Consider the following 20811-nt stretch of genomic DNA (forward strand, 5'->3'; position numbering starts at 1 on the left):
GTACAGCTCAAAGGATTAACCAATTTAAGTATTATAGATTTCATGAATGGTTCTTGCTGTTTCTCTTCACCAAACCTTTTTCAATATTTAACATTTGTGAATAATCACACACAAAAGAGATTGTTTTAAAAACTGTTACTAAGTGTATATAACAAAATAAATCAGTAGGAAAGCAATATAAATATTTCAAGCTACGACAAAGTTGGATTATTATCTATTGAGTTTGAGTGTACATTAAAATCTTGTTCATATTAACTTGCCTCTCACAGTATTCAGACCTATTGTAAGAAGGACGGGAGTTTCGGTCACCTGTATTCGTCAGGTGCGGCGCCGCTGACCAATCAGAATGTGCAGACTTGTGATAAGACGATGACGTCAATGTCTATGCATTCTGGGTTTCATGGAAAACTAACCAAATGTCCTAATGAAAAAAAGTGGGTTACAGCTATAAATTCATCGGTAATTCTTTATCTCACAGAAAATGTTTTCTGATTTTGATGGTATACTGTACATTATATTTTAGTGCAGTACTTGTTTATGATTATTTGAGTGGTCATATTATTGCGGTTGAAATTGTTTATATTGTTTTGAAGCTTATAACTTTAAAGTTAAACATAATTAATTGCTAATCTTTAGCTGGGCACTTCTGAATTTACAGTCAATGGTCTTAATCATAAAAAGTTGCCACAGAGGCAAATAGCAAATAGCTTAGTTCAGTGTTTTTACAGTAACCTCTCAGTAATATCCCTTAAAACACAGATTCTTCATGTTTACATCTCCCATTGGTTTTCACCAACGTTTAGTCTCCATCTATATAAATATCTTGTCCAACCTATCAGATGCACACAGTTTTTGGATTGAATTCGGACGACTATAGTTAATTTACCGTTGTGTTGACTACGTAAGTCAGGTATATTTTCTACCCACACGCTTGCCAAGCCCACGAAATCTGATGGCCTCCTTTCCATCAATTTTCGGTGTTATTTTTTGACATCTTGTTTACGCCTTGTCTACATAAGGTGTAAGAATAAGTAGACTCTGTTTCTACTTATTTTACGGAAGATGAAAATCAGAGTTAAAACCTTTTAACTTATCCATCTCTTTGAAGTAACACTACCTCGTTTTCCCTAAACCAACCATTGAGAAAAGCCAATACTAACAATAACCATAAGCATAAAGAGTTCATAATAATTCTCATGCCTTTTTCCATACCACCTTAAAACCAACTACATGAAAATACAGTAAAGTCAGTGTAAATGCATCGTAAATGCAAAAGGAATTAAAATAATATATATTTTTAAATAACTTACATGCTATTATAGCGTCCATGACTTCCAGTCTTCAGGCTAGCATTAAAAACTTCCAGGAGTATAAAATTAGCTTCATGTTTTGGTAAATGCTTTATTATTGTAAGTCTATATTTTCTAGACGAAACAAAAACATGTAGGACTAAATATTTTCTTTGGACAAATAAATTAATTAGAGTTTACATATGATTTATAAGATTGTACTTTGTAAATGCATTGTTAAATTGTTATTATGAGCACTGTAACTACTAACTCAATTTTAATTAAAAAAAATTGAATTTTTTAATTAAAATTGAGTTAGTAGTTACATTCACTACATAATTACTTTAACGTTATCATTCAATTCTCAATAATTCAACTCTCACCCAGTTTTTCTTCTAATCTAAAACTGTTTCTTGAAAGTGATTTTGCTTTACTTTACTTTTGAAAAGACGACCATACGAATGTAGGTATTTAAGCCAAGTTTGAATGAAGATGAGTGTAGGTTGATTTCAAATTATTTCATTACTATGGTTCTTAACGAAAAGGTAATTGCGGGAATAAAACTTTGGGAAAAACAAATCTTGAGATCTTTGAGACAGCTTAAATTTACATCTTTTATTACTTAGAATCTGAATTAAACTATTCATAAACCTACGTAATATTCATTCAATTAAGTTAGAGTTGGGTAACCATTGTACATCCTCAAGAAAAAGGAGTTCTGGATTTCGAAAATATTCTCTCGACCTGAGAAACATAAATTGATTGGTTTGTTCAAATCAACAACAAAATACCGTGTCACAAAATATAAGTAAATGTAGCCAATAGTACCAGCCTATTTCTGATAAGCTGATCTGCAATATAAACAACAAAGTAATAAGCAATATGAGCTCATACTGTAACTAGGAGTACGCTCCGAAGTCGCGTATGAGAATGAACGAAGACAATTTCATACATACAAATATGTTATTTAACAGTAGATCAACCACATTCATATCAGTTGATCAGCTGCTCAAGAAGTTTTAACTTAATTAAGGCACTTATCAAATCCATAATACTATAGATGAAACAAACTCCCTAAGGGAGTATGTTAAATCTACAGTATGACAATACTTTTTCACCAAAGCAGTTTCTTTACTGCACTTTGGGCTTGTGTCATTAAAGCAGCTAGGACCAGGAATCAGGGAGATGGTTTATGCATGGAAACTTTGGTCCAAGGTCATAAGACAGGTTTGAGAAAATCCACTAAAAGAACGGGTAAATCGTTCCAAATTCCGTGATGTATAATCAAAGAATGTATTTCAATTTATTACTAAAACCAGCAATATTGCTAGAAAGTGCTAAGCAATATAGGTTTGTCAATCTAATAAATAAAATCTCCAACAATTATTATTTGTGATGATTCATTGCTGTAATGTACAGCAGTGTGTAAGAACATCTCTCACATGACCCATAAGAAGAATTACAATCATATCACAATACATGAGAATTTAAAACTTGTGTGGCGAGGTGGAGGAGAAAACACTATTTTGAACCAGCAGAAACTGCTGATTTTGTTGTGCGAGTGATAAAACAAATGTTTTAAAGTTTTAAAACTTCATATTTAGATTCATATTTTAAGTCATTATCATAATAGTTTTAAATGCAAAATTACTATGAAGGAGTAAATATTTTCTAAATATCAAGTATTTTTTCCCTCCTACAACTTCACACACAATTGGAGAGTACTGTCAAATGTTCGACTCTCTAGAGGACGAGATCCTAAACATCGATGGTGAGGTGACTGTTTGGAGGGATTTTAATGCTAGTGTGGTGGAATGTGAAACAAACACAGGAAGGCGGTATGTTTTAGAGAGGGCAGCCAGGCTAGCTCTCTATATCCTAAACACAGGTGACGTTTCCAACATCCGTCACCCCCGGCATGGAAAGATGGTCCCTGACATCTCTCTGGCATCTGAAGCCCTAGCCCACCGGTCACTGATAGGAGAGTCTCTGAGGACTACTCTGCAAGCGACTTATCTGGCAATTTTCTTCAAGGATATTCCTGAACTTTCCTGAGCTGGGCAAATACACAATATGCCAGCTCAGTTCATCCATCTCAATGTATCTCAGTTGTCTTTGCCAGGGCACATTTCAGGGTTACATAAAAAATTAGCCTGTTGGGGACATTGGAAGTGCCTAATTTCAAGCTACGTTGACAATGCGTTCCACCATCTCCGGCATTTGATCGTTCCATGCCTAGGATTTTTGCCACCGCAGAAAGAAGCCAGTTAACTGGTGGAAACCCAAGATTGTAGAACCCTGGAGAATATGCCTTGAGCTCCAACGAGCAGCGCACCATGCCAGAAACTGGCCTGAAGCTAGATCGGCAGAGCTCAAGGCCGCAATTCAAGATCCCCATATAGTGCTATCAACTGGAGTAACGTCAGGTGCTGGAAGCAACTGTCAGGACATCCCGAACAATTCTTGAGTGATGGGCTACAAGATTGTAACCCAAATGATAGGGACTTGATCACCAACTACAGTCATGGAACCTGTCACCGTTGCTACTGTCATTGAAGCGTTATTTCCAAAGCATCCACCGCTACCAGCGAGGGAATTTGGAGATTAGGGCGCGTTACCAGCCTTTCGGGAAGAGGGACTTTCCTCCGCTGTCCCATTCCTTAGAAATGGAAGAGCACCTAGCCCTGATGGCATTCCTGCATAATTTCTACAGCTTGTTGGTGTTCATTAGACTGTTACTTGAGATACAAGTCGCTAACTAATACTTGAAGAATTCAGTACTCAATACAGAACTTGTAGTCATGGATTCTGCTATGCTGTAAGTTAGTTGAAACCAATCTTAAAACTTAAAGTGTGGCCTATCTTTACATTCTAAGTGGTATTGAACTTGGATTTAAATGCAATAATGTCTTGTAAATTTTTATTTGGTTGCTTGTTTTTATGAATATTAACTTTAAAATAACCTTTAGAGAGTCCCCATTTTCAAGTTTTACATCGAATGAAAGTTGTTTTTTTTTTTTTTATATGGGACTCTTTTATCTCAAACATTTAGTAAATACCAATTTTCATTAAAAATTACCTCCACCGCAGCAAACCTGCCGACTAAGCGAATTTCTACTTGCCTTATTTGATTTTCACTTAAATGTATTTTAATAACATTAGGTTTATCGAGTACCTAGGTTTGCTAATACAAGGAGGGTAATAATAAAGTGTAATTTTTGGTAAAATACTTAATAGCTTAGAATAACAAAAAAATATATATATAACAGGGGAATTTCTTTTAAAATATTTTATTTTTTCTATTTTAAATAACCGTACGAAAACATCTCAATGTATTAAGTTTCTTCTGTTTTAAGCTGTTCAAAATGGTTTAGAGAGAAAATATTTAATTTTTATATAGTCCAAAATGAGAAAAACCAAATTTTACCCATAAATCTGTGTTCCCGTAGTTCGATCATGCTCCTGTGCTAACTCGTCCAAACAGGTTTGTATGAAATTTCATTGAAATTGGATGGTTTTTACTCGAGTTATCGTGCTTACGGACACAAACACACACACACACACACACACACACACACACATATATATATATATATATATATATTTATATATTAGTCTGAACAGATGGTGTTTTTGGCCACTGGAACATCAAAATTAAATATTAAAGTTGTTTCAGGTCTAGGTCTTACCCAGACCTGAGACAGTAATAGCTTATTCTCTATATATGAGTAATTCACTAAATAGTAGCTAAGAAACCAAACTAAAGAGTCATAGGCCTACAACTATCTATATATTAATAGTTTTAAATAATCCATAAACTTAAAACAAAAAGGGATTTCATGTAACAACCCTTTTCCAGCCTATCAAATTTAAAACTTAGGTAAGTCTCGGATTTTTAATAGTTAGGTGTCATTTTAATGCTAATGATTGCAAATAGTAATTTTTCATAAAGAAATCTTTATTTTTTTCCATACAACGTACAAACACAAAGATACATTTACAAAAAAAAAAAACAAAAAAACAATAACCATCTTAGGTTTAAATATACACTTTCTTAATTTCCTTTAGGGCTTTACCCCCTCTAAGTTTAATTTATTTCTAGAGTCCATCCAAAGATCCTCGATCTTAAGGTCAGCATATCTGGTATGCTGAGAAACTGTGAATTGTTATTTACAGTGGCGGTTCTAGGGGCCTTGTTATGGAGGGCTACCAGGGTGTTCCTCACCAGTAGGGGTCTAAGAGCTGTCCCCTGGACAGTTTGCTATTTTTTACGTCACATTTAAGGTCTATAAACTATGTTCAAACACAACCGTTACGTATTTACGACAAAAATTAACTTATGTTTGAATTTATACTTCCAGGTCCAATATAAAAACTCCCGTGAGTGGCTTCAGCCTCTGTGCCCCCCCCCCCCTTTGAATCGCCAATGATTTTAACAGCTGTAATTTAACAGCTGTAACTTTAGGTGAATGTTTAGCCACAGTCAGAATGTAAACAAAAGACTAAGCAGTTTACTTGGTCTGTGGATATGATGATTAGTGGCATATCATATAATAGTTGGCTAAACTTGTTTTTTTTCTTTGCTGCATCACTGGTTCACGGTCTGTGAGTAGGTATTGTGAACCAAAAGACACCAGCTCTAGATGTGTAATATTAAATGTATACCTTGGTTTGTGACAAAGACCGCAGCGTTGCATACGAGGTAAGTTCGGAAAGTAAGATTCCCCTACTCCCTGGGGGAGCATTGCGATCGCATGTTAGCGCATGCGCAGTAGTTACTCTGAGTCTTCCAAAAGGAAATGACGCCATTTGGAACTCGCTTTTTTTGTCGTACACTTCGTAACGCTTGTTCGTAATCCCTGCGTTGATTGAAAATCCAGCCGATTGTGAAATTCGATCAGTGATTTGTTTTTTTAATACTGTACAAAAAGTTATATAGCAATTGACATTTACCGACAAATCTATTATGGGGACAATGTAATGAGTAATTCAATGGTGAGAAGATGTGTTTGACAGTTCAAAGAGGAGCAAGATACAGTGCATGATGAGGAACAAAGTGGACGTCCATCTGTGGTAAACAATGAAATGATTAGTGCAATTAGTCAATGTGAGATTAAAGAAAACTTTAATTTTACAATATGAGCTCTTTCACGTAAATTTCCTCAAGTTTCAAGAATTGTAATTTACGAGATTGTTACTGAAAAAATTTGACTTTTATAAACTTTGCTCACGTTGGGTGCCTAACATCCTTTCTGAACGGGGCAAAAACCACTAAATGGGCAGTGCACTTAATTTCTTGACTCATTATGACGAGAATGGTGATACATTTTCATTGCAGATAGTCATGGGAGACAAATCTTATTATGGGTTGCTTATGATACCTCTGAAACCAAGCATCAATCAATGGAATAGAGGCACACTAACTTACGTTTTTGCAAAAATCAAACCAAAGTAATTCTTGCTATCTCAAAAGGTCATGTGCACAGTTTTCTGGGACAGAAAAGGATTTGGCTTACTGATTTTTTGCCAGGAGGCCAAACAATCAATAAAGATGTTTATTGCGAGACACTCAGGAAATTGCGTCGCGCAATACAGAATAAGCTCCAAGGAATGCTTACGAAAGGAGTGGTTTTCTTTCATGACAATGCTTGATCACACACAGCAATTATGACGAAGCCACTTCTTTAGGGCTTTGGCTGGGAAGTTTTTGACTATCCTCCATACAGCCCTGACCTCGATCCAAGCGATTTTCATTTGTTTCGCAATCTAAAGTCTTTTCTTGGCGGTCAGCGGTTTATCTGCGATGAAGATAAACCGCACTTCGCTCTGCATACTTACCTGTCAAACTGTTTCAATTATTAAATATTTTTGTACAACATTTAATGTATCTCTATGCCAACATCATCCTAAACTGCATGTAGCCCATAGAAACCATTGTAATCCCCTTATCTGCCCTTTAATAAATATTGCAAAACAAAAACAAGAAATTAAAAAAGCTAAAGAAAAGGGTAGAAGGGGACCCCACAATTCACACGCACAAAATTTATCATCAACTGGACGCAAAAAATTCATTTGCCTTTTTTGTAATTGCCATCAATACCTCACGTATTTATTTTGTTTCATACATAACGCATGTTCATCATTGTCTTGAATTAATTCATATTTTGTTCAAAACTGTAAAAATGGAGTGTTCCGTTGAAATGTAAAATAAAATAAAATAAATAAAGAGCTGAAAGAACGTGTTACCTCATGGTTGACTACACAGGCGGCAACATTCTACGAGGAGGGTATACGGTACTCAAACTTGTACCACGCTATGACAAATGTCTCAAATATTGCGGGAGTTATCTAGAAAAATAGTGTAAGAGTTGTAGATTTTGTAAAAATAAATATTTTTCATGTGTATCTGTACTCGTTATTCTTTAATTTCAAAACGGAATCGGTAGCGAACGTGTCACTAGAAAAACATAATCAGACTTATTTCACTCTTTTGAGTTTTAACGGATCAGGCTAAGATTTAAAAAAAATCAGATTAACAAAGCACTATAGACAATTATTTTATGATGCTTGCTGTAAGCATGAAACCACTGAGTGTCTCACAGAGTACCTAGAATATATTATCGCATGAAATGTTTGTTCGATATAAATATTGATTCAAATATTTCATTCAACGTTATATCAATTTTCTGTTGTTATTACGGGTATATCTAAGAAAGCCCTACTACTACTGTACCGGTATTATCTATGGTACTATGCTATTAGTAATAAGTATTAGCTTAGGTAATGGTAGGCCTAACTTAATAGGTGACACTTTACTTTAGTAATAGTATCCTATTATCCCATGCGTTAAATACCCACCACAACCACTATGCTATGTAAAGGTAAATTGCCAAGATATTTTATTCCTTAATTGCTTAATATAGGCCTAACGGTAACTTAAGTTGGGAATTTCTTTTACCTTAGTTAGGCCTTAAATGTGTGACCTGTGGCCTAGGAAAGGTCACAAGTTAAGGAAGTTAGGAAGTTGTTGTTGTGGACAACAAGTATGAAATATTTTTAAATTGTTGCTTAGCCTACCTAAGGCATATTATGTTAGAAGCATAATTAATTTAACATCTAGGTCCTACCATTTAAATTCTACAATTTAAGATGGCCTTGGCGTACGCAATATCATAGACTTAACACGTTCGCTACTGAGCGTCGCATATATGCGACGCCGCGGTCATTGCCACAGACTGAGGTATACATTTGAATCTTACACATAGACCGGCTGTTACTTGGATAACAGTACACACAGACCATGGGCGAAAACCTGTAAACCAGTGATCATTTACATTGTAATACGCTACAATCTTGTTTGTAAATAAATTATTCTTGTTTTTTTGTATTTTTTATAACCTTTTGTAATGTCGCATATTTGCGACGCTCGGTCTACAGCGAAGACAATAGTGAAAATTATCATAGTTATTCTTGAAATAGACTAAACGTCGCATATATGCAACAGTTCATTTTTTGTGTTTTAAGGTGAAAGTAAGTAAAAAAATAAACAGATTATTCAAGAACAGTTTATAACTGAACAAATATAAAAGCTACATAGGATGTTGCAGCATACATACTGCATACGTACATACAGTGATGCAGAAAAGTAAAGACCAGTTTTTCCAACTATTATATGACATCACCAATCATAATATCCACAGACCAAGCGACGCAGTTGTACGTCAGACATCTCTGTAGACCACTGCAGGGAATTCAGTGCCTTCAAATAGACCACTACAAAGATATAAGCGTTTTAATAACATTAGAACCCCGACGCAAATATGCGTCGGCAGTCTATTTTATTGTGACTAGCCGTCGCAAATATGCGACGGCAGTCTATGGGTGGTAACCGGCCGTCGCATATGTGCGTCGCTGGTCCATGTGAATGGAAAATTTCGTACTATTGCAGTAGCGAACGTGTTAACTTCATTATGTTAACAATAGGCTATTATAAAAAAAAAAAACACTGCATTGGAGTTGCTTATTTGGGTAAAGCCAAGCTAAAAATTGCCCACTTGACTCATGGCTTATTTTCTCACTCTGTCAACCATTAGTATAAGCCTAGGCCTAACTCGGTGTAGGTAATATTAGAATCAAGCTTATTATGTACTTATTGGTGATGATACTTAAGCTAATTCAAAACAATTTCAAAACTACTTGTATGCCTAGGAGAACAGTTCCGCAGAGAACCTGCAATATATTATCGATTTAAATATCAATACAGAGGGCCTAGGCCTATATCGATTTTGGTTCGGTTCGATAAAGCTATTGTTTCTACAATATATTTTTGTTGTTTAAAGAGGAATTGAGTTATTAGGTATTGATTTTAAACTCAACCAAAATCAAAATTTATTTTATGAAAGTTAAAAACAAAATAAACAATAACTATCATAATCCAACTTAAACCTTATTAATATAGGCTAACTTAAGTCAATTACCGCATACAGTTAGACAATTTTTAATTTCTTCCGTTTTTAGTCGCTCAAATTTAAAATAATACCTACCTCCCCCGCAGCAAACCTGCAGACTAAGCGAATTTCCATTTGCCTGATTGTTTATTCTCCGTAAGAATAATATAGAAAATTTAAATTTACAATTTTTTGGAATTTTCTCCGTGCACGGTAACCATTAGGCGAATAATAACGCTTCATTAAGAAATTACCGTAGCCTATTTGTTTTTTTAAGCTCAACAAAATAGTTTTTGAAAGAAGTTTTAAAATTTTGTGTTTGTAAGGTTAAATAGGGGAAAAACTTATTTTTACCTTAAGTATAAAAACCCCATAGTTCCCATAATCTGATCGTGCTGGTTTGCGAACCCATTAGAATAAATTTAGGTTGACACGTTTACACCAAATTTCATCAAAATTGGATCATTTTTGCTTGTTATTGTTATAGGTTAGACCTAAGTAGGCCTAAGTAAGTTTAAGCACAGAAAATATAGCCTACTACTATAACCCAGAATGCCAACCGCATGGTAAAAAGCGTCAAGTACTTTGAGAGAGCTTTGCCTGTCAATTCGTAGGCAGCGCCACCAGCGTTGCTATGCTGAGTGCATTGCAACGCTGGTGGCGCTGCCTACGAACTGACAGGCAAAGCTCTCTCAAAGTACTTAACGCTTTTTACCATGCGGTTGGCATTCTGGGTTATAGTAGTATATTTTCTGTGGTTTAAGTTAAGTTAAGTTATTAAAATTCATCGAACCGAACCATAATCGATATATTATTAATTTGACAAAATATTGCAGGGGTAAATATGCATTTTAGGGTTTGCATGCGATTTTTGAATTTTTTTTCATTCTACTCGAAATTTAACGCTGATTCCGAAAATGACGTTCTTTTTCCGCGGAAAACGACCATAACGCGGAAAAACGACCAAAACGACCAAATTTTTTTTTTATCAAAACACGTCATGTGGGTACTCAAATTAACCGGAATGTTAAGCAGATCACGAATATGCAAGAATTTTTCGGATCCGACGTCAAATAAGCGAGATTTTCACGAAAATCTGCGACGGTATTTTGGATTTTTTCTCCAACTTTTGTCTGTGTTAAAATACCAGCTGATCAGCTGATCATTGTTTTATTATAATTGTTTATGTTTTAATTAAACAGTTTAATTTCCTGAATGAAATTAATTGTGTCTTGGTCAGTTTTTAAAGTCTAAAATCTTTTCTTTTTTTAATGAACGAAATTTGTGCGGGTTGTGAGTGGAAGTATTTTGACTTTTGGGGTTTCCAGCATAGTGATATAGCTCGTTTTTTTTTTTGATCATGAATTAATTAAAGAAGCTATTCAGTGTCCAAAGTGCAAAAACATTGATCAAAATTTTAGTTTTTATTGCCAGACAAGAGTTTCCTTAAGAAAGCAAAAGAAAGCCCCTTGCGGCTGGAAGGGGTCCGCCAGAGTTGGAAGTTTTTTTGCTAAGACACATTTAAAACCATTATCATTTTTCCAATTGATTGTACACTTTTTATTTTTCGATCCGCCTAGACAACCATTTTTGGTCAGAAACTTAGGAGTCCAACACCACACTGTTGTAGATTGGTATAGTTTTGTGAGAGAAGTGTACGTGTACCACGTCTCGAGAATAAGTACTCAGTTGGGTGGCCCGGGTTGCGTGGTAGAAATTGATGAGGCACTTTTTGGTAAAAGAAAATACAATAGAGGACGTATCCTTAAAGGGCAGTGGGTTTTAGGAGGCCAGCAGCGGGGATCAAACAAGTGTTTTTTGGTGCCTGTTAAAGACAGAACTGCCCGCACCTTGATCAGGCTAATTCGACGGTGGGTTTTACCCGGAACGACAATAGTCACTGACAGCTGGCGAGCGTATGCTACCCTCTCGCAGTACCACTTCCACCACCTCACGGTCAATCACTCGAGAAACTTTGTTGACCCGACTACTGGCGCCCACACAAATTCAGTTGAGCGTGGTTGGAGAGAAGCAAGAGCAAGGATTCCAAAGTACGGCGTAAAAACCGAACACTTTGACGGGTATTTGGCGGAGTTTCTCTTTAAGAAAGCATACCCTGAAAAGGACAGAGTCCACGCCTTCTTCAGAGCAGCTGCAGAGCTCTACCCGCCAAAGTACTAAAGGTATTTTCTCTACTTGAGGTAAAAGGGATGATACTAAGCATAAAGTAACCTAACCTAACCTAACCAAACCTAACTTAACCTATCCTAACCTAACCTAACCTAACCTAACCAAACCTAACCTAACTTAACCTATCCTAATCTAACCTAACCTAACCTAACCTAACTTAACCTATCCTAACCTAACCTAACCTAACCAAACCTATCCTAACCTAACCTAACCTAACCTAACCTAACCTAACCAAACCTAACCTAACCAAACCTAACTTAACCTAACTTAACCTGTCCTAACCTAACCTAACCTAACCAAACCTAACCTAACCAAACCTAACCTAACCAAACCTATCCTAACCTAACCTAACCTAACAAGCAACATGACAGTGCTACAACAACCAATGAATAGGTTGGTACTGCCAAACAAATTTCCCATACCGTAATCCTCCCGACTAATTACCCATTATTTCCCGTTAAATTACCCATTACACATTAAATTACCCTTTCCCCACCTAACTTTCTGATGATGAACCACGTTAGATGTCTCCCCCACCCAAAACCCCGAATTCCCACCTGCCCCCTAGTGAGTAGAAGTTATTGCTGGTAGTATCACATTTTCGTGAAAATCTCGCTTATTTGACGTCGGATCCGAAAAATTCTTGCATATTCGTGATCTGCTTAACATTCCGGTTAATTTGAGTACCCACATGACGTGTTTTGATAAAAAAAAATTTTGGTCGTTTCGGTCGTTTTTCCGCGTTATGGTCGTTTTCCGCGGAAAAAGAACGTCATTTTCGGAATCAGCGTTAAATTTCGAGTAGAATGAAAAAAAAAAAATTCAAAAATCGCGTGCAAACCCTAAAATGCATATTAACCCTGACTTTTAGAACAATCTGTCACATGAATCAATTTATAGATTCTGATTGAGCTATGAATGCTTCAAGCCTAACTTAGGCTTTAGAACAGTAATTATGGAAACTTTAGGCTACTGCAAACTGATAAGCCGGAGTTTCCTAAGTTAGGCACAGAAACGGAGTGCAATACATAGACTCCTCTTCATGTTGTATGTTGTTTTCTGAATCACTGATGTTAACATTTAGAAACATTACCTTGATCGCCAAGTGATCCATGTTAGTCCAAAAATAGGTAGGATCACGCGCATTTCGACGTCAAAGTGTCATTGTCAAATCGTACAAAAACTTTCTAAACCATATGGTCACGTCACAGTCTTTCCGACACACACAAAAATCACATTACCGGTACAAAAATACATTTAAAAGTAGGCTTCTAACTAAGCTCGCATGCCGAGGCTCGACTGCCGAGCAACAAAAATACATTTAAAAGTAGGCCTAAGTTATTAACTAATTTGTGGTAATACGACAGATCTGCTCGCAAGCTGAGGCTTCCACAGATCTGTCGCCTTACCACAAATTAAGTAGTTAAGTCAGTAGGCCTAAGTTACTTTTAAGTGTATTTTGGTAGGCCTACCGGTACCTAATGTGTTTATTGTGTGTGTCGGAAAGACTGTGACCATATGGTTTAGAAAGTTTTTGTACGATTTTACAATGACGCTTGTCGTGTTGTGACGATGTCGAAACATGCATAATCCTGTTTTTGGACTTACGGTACATGGATCACTTGGCGATCAAGGTAAAGAAATGTAACCTTATATATAGACTCCTCTTGCCTTAGGTAGGCCTCTTACAGTCATTTAAGTTTAAGTTAATGTTAACTTAACTGTTTACCTAGAAGTGCATCGTTGTTAGGTAATTATTAAGCGTTGCTAATCGCTTTTCCACACTCCGCGCCTAGAAAAACCAGGCTTAAGGCCACAGATAGGCTTACTTCTCCAAGTTTAAGTTTATAAGAAATTTAGGGTATCTATTAACTTAGGCCTAGGTCCTTTTAACTTAAATTAAATATCACTGTAGAAAAGGCCAAGGTAGGCTATTACCTTTGATTGCAGGCTCTAACTTGATAGGGAACACTCTGTCAGTTACACTTGATAACTTTTAGGCCTAATTTGTTAGTGTATCTAAGTTTACTTAGGCTAGCTTATAATTAGGCCTAGGCCCTGCCGGATAACGTTAAGTTATATAGGCCTAGTTTCAAAATAACACTTGAAAGATCATATCTCAACAATGACGATTGATATTTTAAACACATAGGCCTAACCAGACACAGTGATTAATTAAAGTTACTTCCTTGCTTAGTCTAACCAATCAATGGCCATGCCAGCCTAGATCTAGTGTTTTCCATTGACATGGGTGAACAAAATCGCAAGAAGGTTTACTAATCGAATCGATAGGTAGTTTCAATCAATAATAGCGTAGCCCAGTTAAGAAACTGTACCCCAAAAATCTTCCACTATTTTATATTAATTACAACACCTAGCCAAGAACCAACAGAGAAAACAAAACAAACAAAAGAAAACACAACCGAACAACCGTGGAACAACCGAACCGACGACGACGACGTGACGACGATAAGAAAAAAGACACTATGTTATGGTTAGAAAAAATGTCTCTTTAAGAAAAATCTGATTGGCATTAGGCATTTAATAGTATGCTATAACAATAATATTGAAAATTAATAATATAAAAAGCTTAAGACAATGTTAACACCACTTATTTTTAGAAATCCATCATGCCACCCAAGTGATGAAGTTCGGCCCAAGGACTAAGGTCTTAATTCAAGCCTACTAAACAAACAACATAAACACATGTAAAAAGTTAAAACATGTAAATACCTAAAATATTGTTATCGATTATAATACATTTGAGTGGATATTTTTAAATCCCATATTTATTTCCTCAGATGAATATTTTTTTAATAATTATAATTTAAAGATTTATTATGCATATAAAACCATTGGCTAATATAATATACCTACACTGTCTACTCCATGGATGAAAGAAATAATAGAATTCACTTCGGTCTCTTTGGTCTCTAGAATTCACAACAAAGTTGTTGGTCGTAAAATGTAAACAAAAAAAAAGAAGAAGAAGGTAGCTCCTAATGTTATTCTTATGGGGGAAAATTAAAATGGTTTTTTTAGGATTTTATAATTATTACTGAACAAATAATCTCCAATAACGAACTTAACCAAGATAATATGATAAAGAACCTTTGTGCAAAACATCAACTTCATATACGTAGTCATTCTCGAGTTTTTGGATTTACATGAGATGCATTTTACACCAGTATGAGAATTCACTTCGTTCATTCAATAAGGAGTTTAGAAACTTGCAATGCTTGATTTGGGCGATTCTGAGGTGTCTCGTAATACACGATATTGACGAGAATACAATTAAGTTCTTACTACCTAGAACTTCCGCAGAACTTGAGTTGAACTTTGCCATGATCGGTTTTAATTAGGTTATTACTGAATTTATTCGACACAATATTGTAGTATGAGTTTTTGTGAAAGAAGTTTGTGATTTGACTGCAGTAACTAATTGTGTATACTAATTTCAACTATAAAATGTATTATTCAACTAATAATTAATTAAAAAAGATAGCAAACCGTTACATAAAAGTAAAGCATACAACCTTAAAATAGTTAAGGTTGGATAACCTTAACTTTCAGGTTTAGGTGCATAACCTTAAAATAGTTCTGACCAAGAGCAAAAGAGCGAAGTAAATAGTCACCACAGAAGCCACTAGAGTGCAGGGCAGTGTCGCTGTCACATCAACTTCATTGCCTCAACTTTAACTCAACTTCTCTTCTATTCTAAAACTGTTTCTCAAAAGTGATTTAAATTAATCCAAAAGCAGAGCTTTCCATGAAACGCTTAGAGAGGAAAATATTTCTAAGGTATCACACCTTTAAAGTTCTTTTGACAGCTTACATTTACAGAGTTAATGACTTTAAAACTAATATCACCTGTTTTAACAAAATATTGAAATCGGACGGATTTTAAAACATCCATGTACTAATAAAGTACCAAAAATTCATAGTTAAATACCTCTGTCACAAGAATTGTGTCACATTGGTACAATTAACATGCAACTTGCTAACATTATGTTCGTATGTTTTTAAACTAGGGGAAACCCGTCGAAATCGACGGTTACTTTCAAAGGCTTACGTTAATTCATCTAACTGCGATGAATTGGGTGAAATATACATATTTTGAGCATTTGAACTTAAAATAAAAGGGCTCTACGAAGACGAAGTTTTCACATTGACTAATGTAAGAACTCAATTTCCCTTAGATTTACCTCAACAGTCGATCGATTCAGTAAAGCTTCGTGAGACATGGTCTCATTTAAATTCAATCGACCAACCTCTACCAACATCTCATGCCAAACCTACCATCTTGATTGGTCAAGATAATTGCAACCTAATATTGACAAGGAAAGTTGTGGAAGGGCCTCCTAACTCGCCAGTTTTATCCTGGAGTTACTTAGGCTGGTCGTTGCATGGAAAATGTCCAGAATACAGTGAAGGACGTATCGATGACAACTTTGCTCTGACATGTTTTTAATATGATAAATTGTACAAAACAGCAAAGGAATCCTTTGAGATTGACAAATACGGTGCAGAAAATATCTCACAAGAAGAAAGGACTCGAAACAAAGATATGAAAATCAAAACAGCACATTTAGACAGGGATCCAATAAAAGTAAAAGCGTTAGAGAAGGAATGCCAACCCCTGGAGGCTAAGGATATGATTCAAGACTCTGAGAAACATTCTGACATTCTCACCAGTGTCCAGACAGTCCGAGTGGTTGGAGAGAAAACGGAAGAGCCTGATAAAGAAAATGAGATAGGTCTAGTTGACGATGAGCTGATAGAAAATTCCAAAGTACTTGAAGTCTTGAAGGAAGCCATGCTGGAATCCAGTGTCAAAATCAAGAAAAAGATCTTTGCGGTAACTGGCAAAAGGAAGAATGTGAAAACAGAAGACAAAAAACTTAAAGCCAAACCTCTATGGGAAATGAAGAAAACGGAGAACGATTCAGAGTTGATAATTTGTGGTGGATGTGATGTGCAGTTTGACAATACCTCCTTCTACAGACACAAGAAGAAACGTGTGTGCTGGAAGGAGCACAAGAATAACGATGACAATCAAACAAACAAGTGTGCTCAGTGTGGCTGCAAGTTCCCATGTCTGATGGCCTTGTTTAAACACAACTGTAGTCGCTCACAGGAACCTACGATGCCACAATGGTGTCTTGAAGAGCAGATAGCGGAGGTGCTAAGAGACAGCGTGGAGGACAGTCCCAACTTGTCACCTATGGAAATATCCAGAGACGAGTCTGTGAGGAGAATGTCACTAGTGGACGATTCAGTCAGCCTAGTCAGTGACGAGAGCTTTGACATCTCACAGTACCACAACAAGTCCAGCAGTGATAACCAGAGGAATAAGAAGTATTCTGAAATATTCAAAGAAATCAAACATCAAAGAAGAAAACGTATGCTCAAAGTGAAAATAACTAAAGAACTGGTGAGTGCCAAAGTTAGGCTTCGCAAGCCTCGGCCAAAAATTACTATTGCTCCAAAGAAAAAACTAATGAAAAGGAAAAAGAAACTAATTTTTGAATGGTTGGTTCTTGGGGGGGAGAGAATGTAATAATCTATGTCTAATCTATGCCTGCCTTCTTTCATATACAATTTAACTAACATATGTTTTAATAATTATTATGAATTTTGTAAACAGCCAAAATAAATAGACATCTTTGGTCAAGTCTATCATTTTTGTCTTGTCTGTCTATAATATTTTAAGAGCTCATACTGTAATAAGGAGTTTAGAAACTTGCAATGCTTGATTTGGGCGATTCTGAGGTGTCTCGTAATACACGATATTGACGAGAATACAATTAAGTTCTTACTACCTAGAACTTCCGCAGAACTTGAGTTGAACTTTGCCATGATCGGTTTTAATTAGGTTATTACTGAATTTATTCAACACAATATTGTAGTATGAGTTTTTGTGAAAGAAGTTTGTGATTTGACTGCAGTAACTAATTGTGTATACTAATTTCAACTATAAAATGTATTATTCAACTAATAATTAATTAAAAAAGATAGCAAACCGTTACATAAAAGTAAAGCATACAACCTTAAAATAGTTAAGGTTGGATAACCTTAACTTTCAGGTTTAGGTGCATAACCTTAAAATAGTTCTGACCAAGAGCAAAAGAGCGAAGTAAATAGTCACCACAGAAGCCACTAGAGTGCAGGGCAGTGTCGCTGTCACATCAACTTCATTGCCTCAACTTTAACTCAACTTCTCTTCTATTCTAAAACTGTTTCTCAAAAGTGATTTAAATTAATCCAAAAGCAGACTAAAAATGCCCAAGAGATCAGCTGGGACAGAGTACAGAACACTTTCAGGCAGGAAGGTAAATCAAAAGAAGAATTTATAAGCAATCACTCGGTAAATAACCGTGTTTTACTAAGAGTATGTCCAGTGACATTATATGGTCCAAGCTGTCAGATCGACACATATGCACTTTTAGATGACGGTTCAACTATATCTCTACTAGATTCAACTACAGCCAATAAATTAGGCGTCAGTGGTAGCATTGAACCCCTTACCACTTGTTGGTCAAATGCAACTAAACATTTTGACCCAACGTCCAGACGAGTTGAACTTAAAATAAAAGGGCTCTATGAAGACGAAGTTTTCACATTGACTAATGTAAGAACTCAATTTCCCTTAGATTTACCCCAACAGTCGATCGATTCAGTAAAGCTTCGTGAGACATGGTCTCATTTAAATTCAATCGACCAACCTCTACCAACATCTCATGCCAAACCTACCATCTTGATTGGTCAAGATAATTGCAACCTAATATTGACAAGGAAAGTTGTGGAAGGGCCTCCTAACTCGCCAGTTTTATCCTGGAGTTACTTAGGCTGGTCGTTGCATGGAAAATGTCCAGGATACAGTGGAGGACGTATCGATGACAACTTTGCTCTGACATGTTTTAAATATGATAAATTGTACAAAACAGCAGAGGAATCATTTGAGATTGACAACTACGGTGCAGAAAACATCTCCCAAGAGGAAAGGACTCGAAACAAAGATATGAAAATCAAAACAGCACATTTAAACAGGGATCCAATAAAAGAAAAAGCGTTAGAGAAGGAATGCCAACCCCTGGAAGCTAAGAATATGATTCAAGACTCTGAGAAACATTCTGACATTCTCACCAGTGTCCAGACAGTCCGAGTGGTTGGAGAGAAAACGGATGAGCTGATAGAAAATTCCAAAGTACTTGAAGTCTTGAAGGAAGCCATGCTGGAATCCAGTGTCAAAATCAAGAACAAGATCTTTGCGGTAACTGGCAAAAGGAAGAATGTGAAAACAGAAGACAAAAAACTTAAAGCCAAACCTCTATGGGAAATGAAGAAAACGGAGAACGATTCAGAGTTGATAATTTGTGGTGGATGTGATGTGCAGTTTGACAATACCTCCTTCTACAGACACAAGAAGAAACGTGTGTGCTGGAAGGAGCACAAGAATAACGATGACAATCAAACAAACAAGTGTGCTCAGTGTGGCTGCAAGTTCCCATGTCTGATGGCCTTGTTTAAACACAACTGTAGTCGCTCACAGGAACCTACGATGCCACAATCGTGTCTTGAAGAGCAGATGGCGGAGGTACTAAGAGACAGCGTGGAGGACAATCCCAACTTGTCACCTAAGAAAATATCCAGAGACGAGTCTGTGAGGAGAATGTCACTAGTGGACGATTCAGTCAGCCTAGTCAGTGACGAGACCTTTGACATCTCACAGTACCACGGCAAGTACTTTAAGCCCAGCAGTGATAACCAGAGGAATAAGAAGTATTCTGAAATATTCAAAGAAATCAAACAACAAAGAAAAAAAGTATGCTCAAAGTGAAAATCACTAAAGAACTGGTGAGTGCCAAAGTTAGCCTTCGCAAGCCTCGGCCAAAAATTACTATTGCTCCAAAGAAAAAACTAATGAAATGGAAAAAGAAACTAACTCTTACCAAGGTCGCAGTTCTTGGGGGGGAGAGAATGTAATAAATAATCTATGTCTAATCTATGCCTGCCTTATTTCATATACAGTTTAACTAACAAATGTTTATTGATTATTATGATTTTTGTAAACAGTCAAATAAATACACATCTTTTGTGAAGTCCTAATAGTCTTTTATCTTGTCTGTCTATAATATTTAACATACTAATAATAACTCCGATGACGTACAGGATAAGAAATATTTTAATCATTGAATGAACAACCAAATGTGGAATGTAGGACTAAATCGTTTCTTATTTTTTTTAACTCTACTTTGTAAAATAATGGAATCACGTTGAAACTCTAAAGATTCTCCCTTATGCACAAAAATATTCTCTTTTTTATATGCCTTGTAAATGTCCACTTATTTACTGCATAATTATGCTATTTATTTATTTCACCAACTATATGAAGGATTTGATTATTTTCGTAAGTGCTTAGGGTTGCCCCATGTTTCTCACCTCTTTTAACATTGCCCTAAAAATGCATTCTTACAGCAACAACACAGTAGCTTAAAAGCAATTTAAATTCGGAAGGATAATACAATTCTTTATAATCTTTTGCGTTAGATGATGTTGTTTCATAATTTCTTATTCCATACTTATTAAATTTACACAAATATAATATGAAATAGTGTATAGATTATACGTGGAATAAAGCGTTGATAATATAGGCTATACTGTAAAGGGGTTTATTGTAATGTATTATTAGTAAGATTTCAACGTTTAACCTTGTCATTCATACGCAAGAGAGTACAAAACACCAATGTACTGAAAGAACAAATACACTAACTGAAACATAATTTAAAGCCATTTTTGGTATGTTTAAAATATGTACTTTTAAGTTTTTTACGATTTAATTTTGTGTTCATGCGATTGCCATTGTTTACGTTTCTATAATGACC

Source organism: Macrosteles quadrilineatus, unplaced genomic scaffold, assembly GCF_028750875.1.
Source record: "Macrosteles quadrilineatus isolate MER2022 unplaced genomic scaffold, UCM_ALF_1.0 Scaffold_2__2_contigs__length_208266976, whole genome shotgun sequence".
Classification (NCBI taxonomy): domain Eukaryota; kingdom Metazoa; phylum Arthropoda; class Insecta; order Hemiptera; family Cicadellidae; genus Macrosteles; species Macrosteles quadrilineatus.